A 6,492-nucleotide genomic window follows, 5' to 3' on the forward strand; every position below is an offset into this window, starting at 1 on the left:
GTTTAGGGGTTAAGATATTGTATCTTTATATTTAACACTTCTTTCCAGGTTTTCTGTTTATAGATTATTGTGTCCCACTGGGAAACAATTCATGAAAAAAATATTTTTTTTACATGTAGTCGTTATATTCTTCTTGATGTATATGTGCCCGGGCATGTTTTTATATATAGGCCCCGAGGGCCTGTGCCTAGGGCGGCATGGGTTTTTGGGTGCCTATTTTTCTTGTTTTAAAAACCCTCCCCACCCCTCCGCCACGGGATTTCTATAGGAAATTTTATTTTTTTAGTCTATATCTTTCAACAAAAGTGGGATTGCACATAAATTATAGGTAGATTTGGAAAGCTCAAGTAGTCCCCAAAAAAACCCTGATTTCGTTTTTTGTAATTAATAATTTCATACATTTATCAGAAATATGCCAGTAAGAAGCAGAAGAAAGAGAAGGATAAGCAGAAGGGATAGAATTGAGATCAGAAGACAGAGGAAGACATTTCCCTGGGACACTCCTCAGGGTAAGTATAGCTTTAAATGGGGTGTCTTCATTTTGGGCCCTTACAAAACAACATGCTTAGGTAGAACTTTACATATTTGATATAAAACTGTTCAGCGGGGCCAGGCTTTCATATTTAGGGTGTTTTATCTTGGTAACCTAATAGTTATTTTGAAGATAAGATGTTGCAAGGTGGAAGCATACTTAGGTAAACCTATACGTATACGTGCCCGACCACAGAGCCAGCCTATATCAGTGGTATATCTAATAGTAATAATGACATAAAAATCTTATCTGTATTTGTATAGAACTGGCTCTTTGCTGTGACAGCTTGGTGCCACCAACCAGTGTGTCAATCAATAGGAGCTGCAGCCACAGAGTGCTGTCCATGGTACTGAATGGAAAAGGCAGTTTAAGCTTCCCTCAATGGCTGCATTAGTGATTGCAGTATATGTACCATAAGTCACATGTTAGATATGTACTTACTATAGCAAATGTGTTTTATGTAACATAGTCACATAGATTGAAAAGAGACACAATTCCATCAAGTTGTCCCTGGATTGCCTTGTAGCTATCTTCCATAACCCTGTATTCCATTACTTGCTAAACACCATCCAACCCCTTCTTAAAGCTATCTAATGTATCAGCCTGTACCACTGATTCAGGGAGAGAATTCAACATCTTCACAGCTCTCATGCTGATATATAGAGATAAATCGCTTGTTCAGGACAGTGGAGATCCGTTGATGGCTGGAGGGCTCCCTAGGTTTTCCAACAGTTTGTGCAGGAGACAGAGGAAGGGAAGAAGCACACAAGTTCAGCTAGGCAATGCCTTCAGCACATTTATTTGCAGAAGTATTGAACGCACAAGCTTTCGGGGTCCAACCCCTTCCTCGGGTGCAAGGAGGGAGGGGTTGGATGAATGGACCCCGAGTGCGTTCAATTCTTCTGCAAATAAATGTGCTAAAGGCATTGCCTAGCTGAACTGGTGTGCTTCTTGCCTAATTGGAATCTGTTGCCGTGTTGGGCTTGGAAGCGGCCTAGGATATGATTGCACCGAGCAACATGAAGTAAGTGGTGTGCGGCAAATCTAAAAGAGTTGCGGAGACAGAGGAAGGCCATATGGCATTTGGTAGTGGCTCTGCTAACATTGATTTCCTTTTAATGAATAAACTCAGTTTTTCAGAAAACTACTTGCATATTCTATTAATTTGGCACAGTTTACCCTGGGGCTTGTTATATCCTACAGACTTGTAGCAATCAGTCCTACCCTCTTTTACCCACACAGGGAGCCCACCTCCCCTTTACCCACACAGGGAACTGACCCTCCTTTTACCCACACAGGGAGTCCACCCTCCTTTTACCCACACAGGCAGTCCACCCACCCCTTTACCCACACAAGCAGCCCATCCCCCCATTACCCACAGGCAACCCGCCCACCTCTTTACCCACACAGGTAGCCCGCCCATCCATTTACCCACACAGGTAGAATGCCCACCCTTTTCCCGGAATTCACTAAATTTTGGATTATTGCATAGATTAGGATATATTCTGGACTTCTCGCATTGATTTATATACAACCTCGTCAGATATGAGATGCCGGATTTTCGGATTCAGACTTTTTCCATCCGGGTATAAAAAATCCTGAAAAATTTTGATTCTTTTTTTTTTACTAAAAATTCAGATTTTATAGTAAAAAAAACTTTTTTTTTTCCCAAGTTTTTTTTAACCCCTAAGTGTTTTTTCTCATTCATTCTCACCCTCCCCACCTCTTATGAGTTACCCTAGCTTTATACCCAGAATAAAGACTCCGCAGACTGATGGTTAAATCTGTGAAACGCACAGCTTTATTAATAATTATTATAGGATAAAATAGGGCTATTTGATCCAGAGGAAGGCAAAAACCCTTTGTGAGGGAAAAATTCCTTCCTGACTCCTTAACGGCAATCGGATTTGCTCCCAGGATCAATTTGCCATATTTAATCAAGAGAAAGAGGGTAAGGAAACAGATGGTAATATGGCAGCATACACATGAGCGCCTTTAGGCTGCTAGGTGAACTCTGCATTCCATTTCTTTGGTCCCTTGCAGCCTGCAGACCCGGCTTTTGCAGTCTGAGGGATGGAGAGAAAAGAAATGAAGGGTCTACCATGTGGCTTAAGGGGGCTTCTGTCTATGAAACCATATTTAAGATGGGAAGGGAGGACTGCTGGTGGAATTACAGTGGCAGGAAGGGAAACAAAAAGCAATAAGGCTACGTAAACATGAGCACCGTTTAGCAGCTAGATGAATGCTGCATTCCAATCCATTCCATTGAACCCAGGCAGCCTGCACACCCCGGCATTTGCACACTGAGGGATGGAGTTGAAAGGAATGCAGAGTCTACCGAGTGGCTAAATGGTGCTCCAGTTTATGATACTATATAAGAGGGACAACTGCTGGTGAATTGGAATGAAAGGAAAAGAAAAAGAAAGCAATATGGCAGCATACGCATGAGCGCCATTAAGCTGCTAGGTGAATGCTGCATTCCATTCCATTCCATTGGAGAACTGGCAGCCCAGACAGCTTGCAGACCCGGCTTCTGCACACTGAGGGATTGAGTGAAATGGAATGCAGGGACTACCGAGTGGCTTAGGTGCATCTGCCCATGAAACCATATTTTAGGTGGAAAGGGAGGCACCGCAGGTGGAATTACGGTAAGCAATATGGCAGCTTAAACATGAGCACCGTTAAGCAGCTCGGTGAATGCTGCATTCTGTTTCATTCCATTGGAGCCCCAGCAGCCTGCAGACCCGGCTTCTGCACACTTGGGGGATGGAGTGAAAAGGAATGCAGGGTTTACCGAGTGGCTTAAGTGCGCTCCTGTTTATGATGCTATATTTTAGTAGGAAGGGAGGGCACCGCGCCGGTGGAGCTACGGTAGCAGGAGATGGGCAGCACCGCTGGTGGAGCTATGGTGGAAGGAGGAGGGGTACCGCTAATTGCTCTGGATGGAAGAGAAACAGAAAGCAAGATGACCTGATGTGAAACCTGATGTGCCGTTTTTCATGTGTCCCCATCTTCTGTCAACGCGGGTGATGGCAATGATTTTTGCGTTGCAGGATGATCACGCAGCTCTATATTGCGGAATAATCGAAGCTCCCCAAAGGCATCGGCGATCTCTTTTCTTATTGCCAAGGAACCCTCGGAGGGGGTGTTAGAAGTAGATGTTCATAACAGGGTCCATCGTCGGAAGTCCAACATCCTCCGGTATGAATGGGGGCTGCAAATTTTCTCTGTACCAAGCCAGCCAGTCAATGCCCTGGTTAATAGACAATATAAAACATTCTTTATTAATTCTTTTGTCCATCTGTACCTTTAGTTCATTTTGTAGCTAGCAAAAATTGACTGAAGTAACTTACTCGAAAGAAATGATGAAACATTAGTTCACCTGCATCTTCTGCTGGAGCCCAGCCGCATCCATGGGTCCAACTGTAAAAGCTAAAGAAAAGAGAGAAACATTAGTAGATAAGCTTTGTTGCAGTGCTGTGTGCCAGTTAATGGCTATAAAGGCTTAATACTGTTAGACTGCACAAATAGGATAGTGCTACCTATTCATGAATCACTGGTTAAACCACACACATGCACCCTTAACTTGCTGTGTAACTTACCCCTGATATTAAAATAGCTGCATCCTCAGCCAGGAACTTTGGGCAGACGACGCCAATAGATGGTCTCATCCATGGTAGCTGCAATGTGAAACATAAGAAAGATCTGTTATTATAGATTAAAAACTAATCAGGTGTAACTGACCAAGAAGACTACAAAACCTGTTGCTATATACATTAAGGGGCTTTTATAAAGATAGCTTTGAGTATATCGTGAAATATTTATATTCCCTACACACGTGATCAATTCTGCAATACAAACAACTGATTACTCTATGGCCATACGGAGCTAAAATAGTTGATGTTTGATGTTTTTTCCAACTTAATGTACATTCACCTATTCAGTGCACTTATTGAGCTTTGTACTTACGTCCCCGACTAGCATCTCGAAGATCACGATGCCCAGAGACCACCAATCTGCAGATCTTGAATACGGCAGCCTGGAGAGGACTTCGGGAGCCATGTAGTCATAGGTTCCAGTCAGGCTGCGTGTTCTGTCCCCATAGCCAATTCCTGCAAAAACAGTAACTGTAAGTAAACTGGAAACCAGTGGGGCTTATTTATCAGTAGCGGCTCAGACTCAAAGTACAAGAAGGACAGTTCAGTTTGTTTTCTTTTCATCCTGAGCTGCATGATCAGCAAACAAACTGAACAGTTAGGTCCCATGTGGCCCCCCTTTCTAACTGACTAACAGGTTAGAGAGATGCAAAAATATAAGGTTTTTATTACATTAGACGTCTTTCTATAGATTACATTCTAGGGTAACTCCGATCTATGTTCTCACTAAATATTAAGTGATACAAATCAATTGCCTAACAATTGGCACCCTCTAGTAAATTCACCTTTCTTTCTCCTTTAATCTGATCTGCTAAGCATAACTCTTTAGGTGAATTTCACTCTTGCGTTTCTCATTATGAAACTACAAATGTCAGTCACTTAGTGAGTCTCAAAAACATAACACGGAAGCGCAACCCTTTTTTGACATGTAAGTTTATGAAACCTTACCGTCTTTGCATAGTCCGAAATCAGCCAGTTTGATGTACCCGTTGCTGTCTAAGAGCAGTTTTTCCGGCTTGAGATCTCTGTTAATACACACGCGGCAAATGTTAGAAAAGTACAAGTTCACTGGCACACAAAAGGGAAATAATTAGTGATTATATAGTGAATAACAACCTTTTTTAACCTTAAAGTCACTGAGGAGATTCTTGACCATATAAAGGCACAAGGCTGAAGTTGTCATGCTCTTGTGGAGCAAGCTCTATAGGGGACATTAATCGTGGCTTCTTAAAAGTTTAGCAGTAATATTCTCTTATATTTTATATTGCAAATGTTTTCATATACTTAAAAAAGTATTGATATATATCTCTATACTTACCGTGTATGATACCATTTTCGTGCAAATAGGAGATGGCCAGCACTGTGCACGCAGCATAGAACCTGCAAAGAGAAAATGACTCCCATCAGTAGTTTATTGAATACATAGCCATTTATTGTTAGTGTAGCACAGGGTGGTGATATCTCAGTCTAATATTACAGGCTCGCTGTGATTTAAGAGACCCATCTGACTATAATGGTAAGTTGTGTATGCAGCTCCGAACTTATTAAAATTTCTTATGTATTTCTAAATAAAGCCTCTTGCATTTGTGTAATATGGCTGCTTCCTTCGATAAACAAGGAGCCAGATCCATATGCTATTTATGGTTTTCAAACTTGTGTAGTTTTTCTCAGCACGTCCCTTGAGTTCCTTATCCTGTGGGCTCACCCTCTCAGGTCACACAGTAAAGGCCAGAAATTGATCAATTCCTACAAAACGAAGTAAGCCACAACAACCACAGAACTGTGCTGCTACTTTTATTCTATGACATGTTCGGATCACATGGACCCTTTCTCAAGTGTGTGACTTGAGAGAGACACACTTGTGAAAGGGTCCATGTGATCCGAAACATGTGGTGGAACAAAGAGTAGCAGCACAGTTTCTGTGGTTGTTGTGGCCTGCTATTTATGGTTTAGTTTGTATGAATGGTATTATATTAAATAGCGCCCACATGACACTAGGTAAAGGTTCATTATTACGTACGTAGTCCTCCGTTGTCCAAATTTCCGTTCCCTCTCCAGGAGAGTCCTTAAGCAGCCTCCAGCGACATACTCCATGAGGAAGAAAGATGGTGGTCTGACTGGAAGGTGGCATGTAGATCCACGGTGAAGGGGTGGACAGCTGCTGTGAGAGCGACCCTCCTCGACCAAATCCTTGAATATTAAAAGCATTTCATTAAAACAAGCCCAGTTAGAGAAAGTGTCCATTCTGCCATAGGGAGCTCATTATTGTTCTTAGATTATTAGTTATAGTACTAATGTGAGATG

At 42.2% G+C, this 6,492-nt stretch overlaps 1 long non-coding RNA gene across 1 annotated transcript; it reads right to left on the reverse strand.

The window, feature by feature from the left end:
- Positions 1-3,925: 3,925 nt before the first annotated feature.
- LOC121397130 lies at positions 3,926-4,632 on the reverse strand. The gene is made up of 3 exons (XR_005963482.1): positions 4,502-4,632; positions 4,135-4,212; positions 3,926-3,964 (listed from the first exon to the last, which is right to left on the reverse strand). It is a non-coding gene; the product is annotated as an uncharacterized LOC121397130 (long non-coding RNA).
- Between the last annotated feature and the right edge of the window lie 1,860 nt (positions 4,633-6,492).

The sequence above is a fragment of the Xenopus laevis genome, chromosome 8L, assembly GCF_017654675.1.
Source record: "Xenopus laevis strain J_2021 chromosome 8L, Xenopus_laevis_v10.1, whole genome shotgun sequence".
Lineage (NCBI taxonomy): Eukaryota > Metazoa > Chordata > Amphibia > Anura > Pipidae > Xenopus > Xenopus laevis.